Source organism: Lonchura striata, chromosome 1 (assembly GCF_050655825.1).
Source record: "Lonchura striata isolate lonStrDom1 chromosome 1, ASM5065582v1, whole genome shotgun sequence".
NCBI classification, from domain to species: Eukaryota; Metazoa; Chordata; class Aves; order Passeriformes; family Estrildidae; genus Lonchura; species Lonchura striata.
Window position 1 is genome coordinate 111,729,402 of NC_140703.1, and position 15,104 is coordinate 111,744,505.

The 15,104-nt window shown below is 41.0% G+C and overlaps 1 long non-coding RNA gene across 2 annotated transcripts in view; it reads left to right on the top strand.

Annotated features, from left to right (window-relative positions):
• LOC110474871 (uncharacterized) overlaps positions 1-12,815 on the top strand; it is a 45,109-nt gene extending 32,294 nt beyond the window's left edge. The window contains exons 1-4 of one of the 2 annotated variants that reach the window (XR_014950009.1): positions 5,885-6,012; positions 6,902-7,009; positions 7,671-7,742; positions 12,191-12,815. This is a non-coding gene — a long non-coding RNA (uncharacterized LOC110474871). Of the gene's footprint in view, positions 1-5,884; positions 6,013-6,901; positions 7,010-7,670; positions 7,743-12,190 lie in introns of those variants that run through there. The other variant, XR_014950010.1, reaches the window with a different exon arrangement.
• The last annotated feature ends 2,289 nt before the right edge of the window (positions 12,816-15,104 follow it).

Below are 15,104 nucleotides of genomic sequence, written 5' to 3' on the forward strand. Positions count from 1 at the left end.
TCACCTCATCAAGTGATAGTGAGGAGGGTTTTTCCCCATTTTTTTCTTTTTATTTACTCTTACTAAATATTTCATTTTTGAACAACTTATGCCTTTTCTACTCCTGCTGTTTCATTGGAATGAATAAAATGTAAATGTTACTAATCCCATTCACTTGGAAGGTATCACATATCCAAGGCACATTATAAAATTTTGGTTTGGAAATGGGAACTCCAGAAATTATCTAGGGTGGCAGCAGACCCTCAGGATGTAATCTCAGTATGAATTTGGATGTGGTAATGTTTGATATTAGTTTTACTGATTGCTTATGGGGCTGGTGGGAAGATTTTGGAAAGGGGACCTGAGAGAAGTGATTTATACTTAGAACTATTTCTGCATCAGAATTGTCTGGAAGAGCATATTGGAACTTGTGTTTAGTAAAAATCAAGTATCATTCAATTGACAGAGGGCATTTGGCTCTTCTCTCCACTCATAGAGAAGGAGCTGTCTGTGAATTGTGAAGAGAAGGACAATTGAACTTAATGAATAAGGCCACAGCAGTTTTTCCTGGACTAAAACAATTTATTTTAAGCTGGTATTTGCTTCATTCAACCCAGATGGAGAAGTGGTGAAATCCATAATATGCCCAGAGATGTGTTCCCTATCACATCTCATTCAGTTTAACATCTTATTAGTTGCAGTCAAATATTTTCATCTCTCATGCCTGTGCTCTTAATGATCTATTCTTCACACATAGCTGGAGTGAGAAATGAACCCACACATACAATGAAAGTGAGTTTTTACTTTTAAGTAGCACACTTACAAACATTCATGCACCATTCTTTGCCCTGTGGCCCATGCTACTTTTCAGTCTCCACAGCCAAGACCTACTTGACAGCTGAAAACAGATTATTTGGAAAAGGGGAACTGGCCCTGTGGAGGTGACTCAAAATGAGTTGACTTCTGGCATAGTGAAACACCTGAGGCTTTTAATCTATCTTTTTAAATCTATCTTCTCTAATTTTCCTTTCCCATTTCTCTTGATATTTGCCATGCTATGGATGTCTTTTTTAATCATCAACTTGAAATTGCTCTCAGTACTGTAGAGCACCTCCCTCATACACTGTCATGTAGCTTTTACACTTCTTTAACAAGTGATGACTGCATGTCCACTTCCACATGGACAACCTCACTGGAGAAACTTCCCTTCAGGGTGGAGTTTGACTCAAATGTCAGGCCAAGCTCAGTCTAAACCAGTGGCAGGTAAATACCATAAAGTCGTGTGCGTAAGACTAAAAGTTATCACCCCCGTGGTCAGATTCCTTAGGTTCACATTTCTTGGGATAAAGTGTTGTGGCAGAATGAGCACCTGGCCTTGCTTAGCCTGGAGCCTTGCTGGGGAGAGTGGCTCAGTTTGTGGCCCAGACTGATGGAGAGGGATCAGCAAAGGCATTTGTGCAAAGAATCACAGAACCAAGAATTCACCAAGGTTGGGAAAAAACTCCAAGGTCATCAAGCCCAATCACTAGCCTGTCAGGTTCACCACTGAATCGTCTCCAAGCACGCCACCTTCGTTCTTTTTGAGCACTTCCAGGGACTGATTCCACCACTTCCCTGGGCAGCTTTTTCCAGTGCTTGACTACCCTCTCTGTGAAGAAAATTTTCCCAATATTCAATCTTAACCTGTCACAACCTGAGGCCATCTCCTCTTCTGTTTCTGGTTAGCTGGGAGAAGACTCCAACCCCCAACCTGGCTACACCCTCCCTGTCAGGGAGTTGTGGAGAGCAATAATGTCACCCCTGAGCCTCCTTTTCTCCAGAACAAAAATACCTTATTTTTTCCTTATGCACTAGCTTCAATACACCCCTATTAATCTTGAAGCACTAGGTTCTGATTTGGGCTATAGTCTGCATTGCAAACATGGGTCTGAGTGGAGAGCAGAACAGCAATCCACAGCAATCCTAATTGTGAATTAACAAAATGCAGTGGTCTGGCTGTAGCAGTGCCAAACCCAGGGTAATTTCTCTGATGATACTTGCCTTTTAATTTTAATAGACAGTGGTTAATCAGGCAAATTATTTTAACTGTGGAAACATTAGAGAAAGAGAACTGAAAATATCATAGCTGTTACTTTCCACTGGCTTTCCAGCACATTGCTGTTATAAATAGGTGATTTTAAATCTATGGTGGCAATCTGAAAGTGACACAAGAAGACAGATTGCTTCATCAGGGTCAGCTATGCTTTAAAAAAATCCTCATAGTCATTGTAAGAAGTGGGCGCAAACACATACTTACATTACCAAACAGAGTAAATGAATGTTTGAAAGCACCTCTTTTGGCCTTTTGCTCAGGTGTATCCAATTGTCAACTAGTGGATGAATATCCTTTTTTTTTTCTTAAGAGCAGGTTGTCATTTTCTCTTGGAGTGAAAGATTTTCCCAAATTCAAGCACGTTTCTTCCTGCAGTTAAAAGCTGACTGAACAGAACTGTATTTTTCAACTCATAAATCCTCTAAAAAGGAAATCTCATTAGTGTAATGAATACATTGAATGGTTGTTTGTTATAGACAATTAACCTCCATTAATTGGAGTGGTGTGATCACAGATGAGAGATTGTTTATTTGACAGAATGATTTTATTTTGTGGGGAGAAGAAGACATTTCAGATACCTTGCCAAAATAACTTCATTTTTTGGGTGATGGCACCAAGTTACTGAGGGCAGTGCAAATCTGTCTGCAGAGCTGACACTGCACGAGCACGTAGTGAAACAGCAGCTGAAATTCAGTGCTGATGGGTGGAAAGCAGGCCAAAAAGAGTGTTTTTTCAAGCTTTTTATGCACAACAACAGGGTCTGACCTAACTCTTTCTGCCTGGGAGGAGTTCAGTTTGCCCACTGGGGAGGTATTTTGGAAGGTTTGGGATACTGACATGTAGAAAAGGGGGGAGCAGGGAGATGTCTAATCCTACCATCCCCTGATATCCTTGGAAAAAAGTGTTACTGCTCTTTCTCCCTCTGTTTAATTTAGTGGCCTTCAGGGACAATTGCTCAGTCATTGAAAGATGAGATTTAGAGTCTGGAGCTCTGATATCACAATCTTTCCTGCTTTTGCAAGCAGCAGAGTAGGACATATATGCAGCAGAATGAGAAAGGCAATAATTAGTATATTTTATATTGATCTTGCATTTTCTTCTGCTGCTGGACCATTTTACTTTCAGCTTTATGATTTTTTTAGTAGGTCTAGATAGTTTCTTTTTCTGCTGTTAGTTTTTCCTTGTTTCTGAGGCAGAATTGATGCTGCTATTAAGGATCTCTGTTGTTTGATCCCATCACAAATGTAAGGGAGGCATTATTATCTTTATAAAACTTGCATTAGCATTTACTGTTGTGGTTAATTCTTAGGCATTCTGTATCACTGTTGCTGCCTATTGTGAAGCTGAGAAAATGTTAATGGAAAATAGTCCAATTCTAAAGTGCTGCAATCAATATGCAATCCTTCTTACATGTTAACCTTTACCATATGGATTTAATATCACATCTGATTTACACCTAATAATACAAGAGCCTGCCTCTAGATTTTTTTTTTTTAAGCTGGAGCATTTTCTGCTTTGGGTATTACTGTGTGCTACACTTTGCTTGAGGAGAAATCCTATATCCTTACCCAGCTCCCCTTACCCAAATTCAGCAAAAAACTTCCTAACTTCTTTTATCTGACAGCCTTGGATGAAGCTGAATATTTTCTTCCAACTCTGTTTGCAGGTCTGATTCCTTAAACCTGGCAAAGAACAGACCATGTAAGGAGCATATCCCATGGCACCTTCCTTGGTACAGCTAAATAATGGAATATGTTTGCAACCAGTACATCATATTTGAGACCCTGGGGCTTTTTTGGCAGATATTTTGTGGTTTTTCTCTTCAGTGCTTTAATTTGTCTCTTTAAGTTAGAATACTTCAAATCTTGACTGCATTAAAAAGATATGGATTGACTTTCTTCTGTTTTATTAATAAACATTTAACTCCACGTCATTCATTCACCTTCTTCAGTTGCTTTCAGAATGGCATTTATTTGTGATTTTCTCCTCAGCAGGCCTTACACCCTCTACAGAGGCAAACAACAAGAACTTGCTTAATTCCTCACATACTCATCTATTCTCCTTTCTTCCAGCTTCCTCTGAGCTCAGTATCACACCTGACCACTCACACTGCTAGGAGTCAAAAAAACACAACAAAGGCTTGGAAAGTACCAATTATTTTAGTTGTGCTACTGAATAATAGATCGGAGAGCAAAAATATCTAGAGTGCATCAAAGGCCCAGTGAAGGTCTGTGTTATTTTAGGGATAAATATGTGCAGCCTAAGTAATGTATAACTACTGCATTTAAAGATCTGTGGTACAAAGAGAACACATGGTGCTTCCAGTGACAGGAGCTTGAGAGCACCCTTGGCAGAGGAATAAAGTGCAATAACTACAAAGCTCATGGATATTTTCATGATGGAAGTTGATAATCGGTCAGAGAAGCACTAAAAAATGGGTGAGAGACAGGAAAAATGTAGATGGAGAGAAGCTGCAGGATTGGGGTGCTGGACAGGGAAGTACCTTTGCTGTACAGTGCAGGATCCCACATTCCATGGACCCTGTCCCCAGCAGGGACACCTGGGGGAAGGTCTTGTGCTGAGCTGGGCAGCAGGACAAGGAGAAGGTGCATTGTCCCTGCATGAGAGGGGTTAGAAACTGGCTTGGGTCTTCCCACTGCGTGAGCTGCTGATTGCTTCCCCAGGGGTGCCAAATCCCAGCAGTGCCCTGGGGAGAGGGGGCTGTGGGGCAGGAATCTTTGGGAAGATGGATGTGGCTCTGCTGGGTGGTCCAGGATTCACAGCAGCAGCACCTGCTGAGGCTGCAGCTGCCTGCTGGTGGTGTCTTTAAGGAGTTTTTAATTCCTCACTGAAAAGGCAGTACCTAGAGAGGCTGCAGGTTTGGATCAGTCCCTGCTTGACAACCAGGAGTGGCTCATCCAAGACCAGTGGCTCATCCAAAGCAAGTGATTATCCAAGACCACTAAATCCTCTTACAGACTTATCTCAAGTGTGTGTAATATTGCTGTGACCTTGGGGTGTCTGATGCCAAGAATGGGCTCAGCATGAGAATAGAAATAAGTCTGAGGTGGTCCCTTGTGTCTCTTGTTCCCCAAAAAGTTCTCAGACAGGCAGTGAGCACCAAGCTGCACTCTGAGACCAGAGGGGTTGGTGTTACATGAGGCATAGTCACATTATTCGAGGCACAGTCATACTATTTAAGCAGGTGTTAGTGGAGCCTGAGATCCTGATTATACCATTTCAGTGATGAATTAATTCTTTATGGCCAGAGGTGAACATGAAAAGAGCCTCCAGGAGGCCAGAGAAGCCCTGTGCAGGAGCTGTTTCGGAGAGATAAACAGCTGCACGCTGTGCTGGCGTTAATGCAGCTGCCCAGAGAGCCTCTCCCAGGGTAACCTATGGATTTCATAGCCCAGCACTCCATTACTTAGTCACAGGTTTATAGTCCCCCCCGCCCTTCCTTTCCCCCCAAGCATCTGGCTGCTGTACATGAAGCTCACGGTGGCAATTACAAAACGTCTTCTGAGAAGCCATCTCCACCCCTGTGGCACCATGGGGGTGCAGCTGCCAGCACCTGGCATGGTGTGTGTTGGATGGGCATCTGCTGGCTCAGGAGCACCTGCTGAGCATCCAGGGCCCACCCCAAACTCTGGTTCAAGTTGTACCAGAGCTGGGACAAGTTTCTGCACCATGGTGCACGATGTGGCCCATGGGAAGGGACCATTTCCTCTGGCAGCAGTGACAGAGGTCTCTGTTACACCACATAGCTGGCTTTGGTCCTCCTTAGTGTTCAGGTCAGAACAGAAAGAGATCAGTTAATATATTTTGTGCCTGATGCACCATTCTCTCCCCTGTGCAGGTTTTTTGTTCCTCGTTGGAGCAATGGTCCCATGTCACTATAGGACATGAGAAAGCACAACACGAGCCACTGCGATGGCAAGGTAAAAAAGAAGAAAGTTTATTTTTCTGACTCCAACTTTTATACTTTTCTAAAGGTGACAGTGGATTGGAGAGTGAATGGGCCACCTCTCCAAAGACATTGGACAAACCACCAGTACACCAACTTCCTCCACCCCCACGAAGGAGTGCAAAACAATATGTTGTTTATAGAAAATGTGTGGGAAAGTTTTCTAACAGAATGTAAACTCAGAAGACTTTAGAAAATCTTAAGAATCAGGGTGACAGTGGCAATTTGCTCCTTGCAGGGACTGTGCCTGGGGCTGCCTCTGGGCTGGGGTGGGATGGCAGAGTGTGCTGTGCAGGGCTGTCTCTGACATGATTCTGTGCATGCATTCCAAGATTTTCATTCTTGCTGTGAGGTACATCTTGAGCTGGATGCTTCACTGACTGCAGGAGCTGGGATCCTCTTTGGAGCCCTGAGAGAGGAAAGGCAGCTCCTGGACTGTGGACCAAGCTGGAGTCTCTGTGGCTACTGATGTTTCCAGATGTGTCCAGAGGAGCCAAAGCACTGCTGCTGCTGTGAGAGAGTCACTGAGAAAAGTGCTCTTTGGTGGATAAATGTGTTCCACATGCAGCAGGGGGGTTTGGAGGGCAGCTGGCACCTCTGATAAGAGCCAGAAGCAAGCAGACAGCAGGGATAGAGCCCAGCCATGCTCGTGTGCCCCACAGGAGGTCACGCACATTATGCTTTCTGCCCGGAGAGATTTCCCTGCGCGTTTCAAAGGCAGCCTGAAGAAAACATGTGGTTCAGCAGGCAAGATGTGAAGCTAAAAATGCAGAGAATAAAAACTGCACAGTCACTGGCAGAGGTCAGCATTCACTACCTGTTATCACGTTGTGCTTTCTAATGCGTCTCTGTTATTTCCGCAGCGTGTGCCGTGCTGGAGTGCAGAGATCTGGGTTGTGGCAGCTCCTTTCCTTGCCGTGTTGATGGAGGGTTCAAGGGCCTGACATGCAGCTGATCCCTGGGCCCTCAGTGTGAGTGTGGAGCCTTTAAGTGCAGCTACCTCACAGTATTTTATTTTACCTTGCAAGTGCTTCAGCTGGGACATGTTATCCTGCAAAGCTCTTTGTTGTTTTAGCACTTCTGCTTTATCTGCACTTGTGTTCTTGTTGAATATATTTGTGGTGTCTAGGTGTTACTGCTGGCATCTTTGTGGTTTTTTGAAGCTGAAGAATAGCACTTGAGCCTGTAGATATAGCCCATTTTCTCCCATCTATTTGTAATGATTTGTTTTTAAAGATATCACACTTGTCTTAAAGATTATTGCAGACCTGTTCTGATGCTCTGTACAAAATTGGTGTAGAATATTCTTCTATGGCTCTGTGAGTACTTCATATTACTTGAAAAAGATCATTTTCTATTTAAGTGAATTTGATTTTTTGTTGCCCATTACCTTCCCAAGTATTTTCATATCATTGTTTTACTTACAGAATAGTTAAAATAATATTAAATTTTTTTTTTTCTAGTTGAGGCACGTTTACATGTCTTAGTAGGAAATTCAATGGCAAGAGCTGAGTAAAATCTAGAGTCATTGTTTAGCAGCTTTAATGATACTCTGAAAAGAACTACAGAGATAGAAAGCTCTCTGCACCTGTCAAAACCTCTGTTGTAGTCATCACCTTATTTATTTTACAGCATTATTCAAATCCTTTGAATTCAAATCTTCTGCACAGGAGAGCTGTATCTCATCTGCCATGAGCTGAGTAGGTGAGATATACTCATTTTCCTCTGAGAAGGTGTTTTTAGAAGGAGAAATAATTGGTGGAGGAAGAGAATAATTTCCTAAGTTTTGATGCTTTTGTTGCATGACTGTCATCTTTCAAATTCAAGAGTTCCATCTAGAGGAATCCTATTTCACAAGCTTGGTTTTGCTAGCCTCTTAAAGTGTGTCATGTTCTGTGGCTGAAAATAGATTAATTTAGTCCCCTTTCCCAGTCTTCTGTGTTGAATACCTGTGAATTTTGTTATTTCTTCCTAGCAGTTTTTGAAATAATACTTTAACATCAATATTTTCTGCTTACATTTAAAATATCATTTCCATGTTTCTGTTTATTGAGGTGCTGAAGAGATAGAGAAATTTTGTTCATGTCTGACTGTCACTTACGAATTTGTAGCCCAGGAAGTTACAAGCATCAGATTTTCCCATCAAGAGATATAAAATATATACTTGAGCAAAATAAATTTAGAGTAACTGAGCAGACTCTGGCAACACTGAAACTATCTAATAATATAGAAACTGAATGCAGACAGACCCACTCAGAACTAATACTTCTGCAAATAGATATAAATCTTTGTTCAGTTTGTTTTAGGAGTCACTGTTTCCAAGTATTTTTTTTCTTAACCTGTAGAGAAATCGGAAAAAAGTCCATCTGAAATGCCAACAGAAACAATTTGCTATTATCCTTTCAGGTTAGGAGCTAAATTCCTGTTGTTTTTTTATCTAATGAACCTTTTGAGACCCTCCTGTGGCTCAGATACTCCGGTTTATCTTTTTTAATATTGTTTGTCAAACAGATATTAAATACCTTGGTAATGTTTAATAATGAAGTCTCATATCTAAAACTATACTGGAATGATCTTTGTATAGAGATATGTGGAATTTGTCTATGACAGAAGCCAGTCAGAAAGACAAGTTTTGGCTTTTAAAATCATGTTAGCAAAAGTGTGGCATGGCGCAATGGGTGGGAATGGGCTGAAGAAATCCTCCTGTTTGTGCCGTGCAACTTCAACTTTGTTGCTGCAGCTTAACTTGATTAAAGCAAAGCAAAATAAATCAAAACGAAACCACTGGGACCTTCCCCATGGCTCTACTTTCCTGAGCAAAATGAAGCATACCCTGCAGATCCGTACCTGTGCTGAGAGTGCAGCAGCAGCCCTGGGCTGCAGGAGCTCTGCTGGGGTGGCTGAGTTAGCAGAGCTTTGCTCTGATCACTCTTTGAAGGAAACCCTTTGAAGAAAACCCCTTTAAAAGCAGTGACACAGCTTAGCCTGACCATGCCTGGATGGCTCAGTGAAAGGAGACCAAGAGCACTCTGCAGCTGAGTTCTGTGCAAGGGCCTGAATTTATAAAATGCTAAGAACGAGTCCCTGAGCAGAAAAGCTGTGTTGGAAATGCCTGGCTGGAACAGCCCAAAACGGATCTTGCAAGGCAATGTCCTAGGAGTTAACTGGGATGAATGGTCAGGAGTGATCAGTGGGCTCCATCTTTTAAAAGCAAACATTTTCCTGTGCTGACATGGTTCACGTAAAAAACATAAATACATTTGAACAGATAAGCCACACAAACTCAACTGAGCACAGCAGGTAATATGCATTTCTTCACTTAGTTATGTTTTCTTTTTTTTTCCTTTCAAGCTCAAAGTAGCATTAATTAATTTTTTACCTAGTTACATGATTTTACCCAATTAATTAGAAACCAGATCTTATTTCTGATTTTCAACCTAAGGCTTATTTCAATTTTGATTATATACTAACAAAAAAAAAAAAAAAAAAAAATAGAGCTTCTTTACAGTTGTCTTTAGGTTTTTTTTCCACCAACATTTTCTGAAAGTTTTAGGTGTCATTATGAAGACAAATTAAAGTAAATTCCATCACCTCAGGCTTAAATTTGTTTGTACCTTTAATGAAGTCACATCGTGGTAGGCAATCACAAGTTCTTTTATCTAATGTGACACCTGCCACCTTTTTCTGCCAGTGCTGACTGTAGTTTTCTATAACTTTCTCCCTCTTCATTTCATAACTAGCTTTGCAATTGGGTAATTTTAGAAATTCAGCAGATGCAAAAATGTAAGTTTTCATTATTTTTATTACCTGTTACACTGCACTTATGGGATGATAACCACATGGATGTTTCTGAACAATTGCAGTCTATGGTGAGACGTTTGCTTAGAAGGTATTTCAAGTTCTGCTTAAAAATGGGAATGATTTTGAAAAGTTGCCTAAGGACTGCTGAAGCCTTCTGCTCCTCAGTGTCCAGAACTGGGGTGGTGAAATTATTGTTCACTGCCTGCAGAAGAACAAATTAATAGACATGTCAAATACTATTCAGAAATAAGTTGCTCACTGAAGAATGTCTATTTATTTGTGCATCTACTTGTTTATTCACTAAGCTTAATTTCATCTCACAAGTAATAATATTTGCAGAGTGTAATTTCAGGAAAGACTGTGATCCATAAAAAAGTTCCCAAACAAGATAACAGTAAAGAAGATTTAATTGTAACAATTTATTGTTCTTCAAAATAATGAGGCTGTTTAATAAAGATGAAAAAAAGTATTAGAAATCCCAGAAGCAGGCAGTGCAAAGTCTGCAATGTCCTTAGTTTTACCCCATGTCCATCATCTATCAACTGAAGTTCCTAATTGGCTGTCACAGGAAATGTCACTCCAGAGTGTGCCTTTGTTTTTGCAAAGGCATTTTCACCCAAACCTGCTGTCTATTGAACTTTAAGTTGTGGCCTAAACTGAGAGCTCCAACCTGGAGAAGAATTTAAATATACTTTAGCAATTAAATTAGACACAGTAAAGTATTCCCTTAGTTGGGGCCCAGGAACTGATCTTTGAATCTCCAGTGCCTGGTGACTCATCCTATAGAAGCCAAATTTTTTAAGGCAGTAAACAGCTGGTTGGTGCAAAGTGCAAACTTCCCTTGTCTGAACTGCAGAGAAACCTCAGGAAGGTGGATTGATGCTTCCATAAATAGAGAGTGGAAAATGGATTTTTTTTTCCAGTGGGAAGTGTGTAATTTAATCAAGGTGGAAACATTGCATAGAAATGTGCTGTTTTCAGGATAATTTTTTTTTTTTTAGAAAACAAAATCAGCAATTCAAGTATTTTCACTGCTGAGTCTTAGAGTCTCAATGTTTTAAGGGGAAGTTTTATACATGAACATTCATACAGGATCAGGCTATAGTTGGCATTTGAAAGAGGATGAATGAATTAGTGGGTGCTACCAAGTATAATTTGTAAAGAATTCCCTTCCTGAGAAAGCAGCAGAATTTAAATGACTGTTTGAGTGTCTCCATTGCCAACATCTGCCAGGAATATTCATAAAAAGAGATAGGATAGAAGTGAATTTCAGGATGATCTTTGGAGGCTGAGGCCTTCACTTTCCATTAAATAGATACAAGGGCAGAGCTAGGGGACTTTTATGGAAATTTCATTGATATAATCCCCCAGACATATATAATATATAATGTATCTCCAGCAGTCAAAGTAGGATAGAATTAGAAAGAGGACAGGTGATGTACTTTTACCCTTTTACTTAACTTCTCATGCAGTTATACTGGGTAAGATCACTTTTATACCTATTTCTCCCCCAGGTTCTTGGCAAAAAATATTCCATATCTTCATTGTCAGCATGACCAGGGAGAAATCTTCTGTTCAATTTTGCCTATTTTGAATTATGAATGCACAAATTTTTTAGTATGGAAAGTCATAAATTGCTTATTCTGTGTTCTGAAAGAGCAGCTCCTCCTAAAACCTGCAACTTCCAAATATTTTTCCTCTGATTGGGATCTAACCACAGAGCAGTTCAGAGAGGAATGTGTTGAAGCATTCTAATGAAATGAACTTTAAAACCAAAATTGTTCTGAAAATTTAAATAAGAGGTAGCTCCTGGGACTGTATTATTATTTACTTATAGGTCAGATGACTCTTCATTTTTGCATTAGCATGGTGTGGCTAAACTTAACTGCAAAAGCAAAACGTTGATGAGTCAGGTAGCTCAAACAAGAGGCAGCATGCAGGATGCTTCAAATATTGCCAAACATCTTCTGTAAGATCCATCTAATTAGAAGTTAGTTCCCTATTTAGCAGCAGACAACAGATGTCTCCAGAAGTGAAGTAGGCTTTTTTTCACCATTTTTATCTGCACAGGCTGGATCAGGATTCTAACCATGTAAATGTGTTTTCTGTAGCAGTAGTGTAGTTATACATAAATATGTTTTATATACTTAGGCAAGTTTCCCTTCTTTTAATCAAACTGATTATGAACTCCTACTTCTTTTCTTACCATTTGTCACTTCAAAATTAAAAATATAGTAACAGTAGTAGTATCAGTAAGAATAAAGAGCTTCATGTTAATGATCCATACAGACTTTATAATGTGGACAGAAATCCAACCACTTTCATTTTTTCTGCATTTGGCTTTGTTTCAGCTTCAGAAATTAGCTGTGGGATTACAGATAAACATACACCATCCAGAAAGTTGCATTCCACCAAGTGAACCTTGCCTCCAATGACCCTGATGTTGTACAGCAGCATCCTTCAGAAGGAAACACTTCCAGAGCAGGAGGGTGATGCAGAACAGCTGGGAGCTCTGTGACACTCTCCAGGGAAGATCTCCATCTCCATCTCCATCTCCATCTCCATCTCCATCTCCATCTCCATCTCCATCTCCATCTCCATCTCCATCTCCATCTCCATCTCCATCTCCATCTCCATCTCCATCTCCATCTCCATCTCATGTCTGAAGCCACAGAGTGGTGCTTGCCTGCTGTCAGTGGAGTGAGTGGGGACCCTGTCATTGCTCTGATATGTTCAATAGTGCAGCCAGCTGCAACATCCCAGTGACATCCCTGGTCACTCCTTGCCAGTTTTCAAAGGTGGGCATTTCAATGTAGAACAGTTCCTCAACCATTCCAAAAGAATCTCAGGACATGTTGGTACAGATCTTTAGCTTCTTGCCCTTGTGTTTGTACAAATATCTCATTGCAGGTCCCCCACTGCAACTGAAATAGTAGAAGCTGATCTTTCCCCTGTTCTCAGTGCAAGATTTAAAGGGTAACACGCTGCTTTATTTCTCTCCCAAAATATGTGGAAATTTTTTTTCTTTCTGGTAATCATTTCTACTTTTTGAGTCATCTTCTCTGAAGCATTAAAAAAATTAATCCCAAGGATATTAAAAGCTAACAACAGTGAGAAGGTGCAGAATATTGCTAAAGCTTTAAATGCTCAAGATCAGGTCCTTGTGGCATTAACTAATGAATCCCCACAGCACCTCCAGCACTGCAGCTTGCACTAAGCATTTTGTTGTCTAGACCCCATCATAATTCATAAAAATCAACAGACAGATATTCAAAGTAACTGCACCTGTGTCATGTACAGGAGCAGCCAGCTGGTGACTGGGCATCAGGATGAAAGCTTAGGAAGCAGGAATCTGATTTCAGGTCCGTGTGGGAATTGTTATGGCTTTTCTGTTTCCTAATGTCTGAAGTGCTTTCTGATTATGCATGCACATGTCAGAGCAGAATGTGGACATGCACCAGCCCCTCTAGCATTTCTGTTCTTTGTAAAAAAACCCAGGGCTGGCAGGCTGAGCAGAGTGGTGGTGGGCTGTAGATCAGCAGAAACAGAGGATAACAGGGCTCGTATCCTGGCTGTTAAATCAGTAGCACTTGTCTAGTAAGCCTTGATAAGGCTAATTACTGTAGGGCAAGTCCTTTTTCCACTGCTTTGCTTCCCCTTTTTAATCACCTCATATTTTTTATTGTAGCCTCTGGAGGACAGGGAGAACAAATGTTGCTTAACAATGTGGACAGGAGTTTAGCATGACTAGTTGTTGCAAAGCCTGGAGTGACTTGGTAAAACTTCCCAAGAGACAATCACTACCACTTAAGGCAAGGCAGCACTGTTCTGTATCCTCTATAAATCCTACTCTGCCACACTTCTTAGATATTTTAAATATACCTTAGAGATGCTCACAGAGTGTATTAGCACTGTGCTTTCCTTGTATACATCAATATGTGAGCAAGTTCCTGAGTTACCGTGGAGCTGAACTGCACAGATCTTGGGAGACAGTGAAAACCAATAAAGCAGAATGAGAGAAAAACTCCCTGGGAACTGGATTTCCAAATAGCAAATAACTGAATGCTGCATCAAATATACTTTTACCCCTTTCTTAAAAGGCACCAGACATAGAAGAACTTTGCCAGTCAGATGCCTTTGTCAGACACATCCCTGATATAAAGCTTAGGTGTTTTTTTCCAGAGAAAATACAGCCTAGGAATTCCCCTGAGGTGAATTTCTGATGCCTTTGTGTCTCTGTTGGACTCTGCTAGAAACTCATTACTTGGACACATGCAATTTCTTCCTCCTTGAATCCTGGCAAGCCCTTCCCCCAGCGCTCCCCATCAGGAGCACTCTGCTTTCCAAACAAAGTTTGGGCACCCACACTCCTCTCGGGAAGCTGCAAGTGCAGCAGAAAGGGAAGAGTGTTCCCTCCTGAGCAATCCAGGGAATGCAAGCAGCTTTAGGAGAGGCTGGGATTAGTTTTGCTAAGTGTGGATGCTTTCATGTGAGCAAGAGGTCCAAGTCTGGAGAGAAGCACCTGCATTTAAGCTTCTATTTTTGCCCGAGATGAACAGCAGCAGAGACCCCCATTGCTGTATTGATCACCTTGCCATTGATTACCAGACCTTCAGATCCCACTTCTGCTCTCCCCCAGCAGCCCCTGGACCACCTGTCTGGTTGCACTGAGCATTTTATCCTGGATCTTCACGTGGCCATGGACTTGTTCCTTGAGTGACAGAATCCTCTCTTGCCACCATCACCTCTTCTCATTAAACCATTTAATTCTGCTCCCTCAATTCTGAATCTGGGGAGGGAAGATAAAACTTGAAGGATGGGAGCAGGGACTCAAAGATCCCTGGAGACAAGAATGTTTCATTCTCTCTTCACAGAAGTAAAATGTAGAAAAGATGTTATTCTTCTGTTTCTTCTGGGCATTTAATATATGACTGGGTGGATTAATTTGTTTTCCATCCCAAGCAGCTTTGTTATCCAATTTAGCATAAATTCCTGTGTGTATTGGGAGAAAACAGCTATACTCCAATGGATTTTGTCAAAGTGCCTCAGAAAACCTACAAGTAAATTCCACAGAAATGTCAAAAAATTTTAACAAGGCTAGAAATGACTTAATAATCATAAGTAAATATTGTGAATGCTTGTCAGTCATGTATTGCCAGAGAATTAACTAGCGAATCAGATTTTAACTACATTTTTTTCTTATGAACAATAGAAAAATCTGAAATATTGAAATATTCCTACCCCAGAAGAGCTGACACCAAGCTT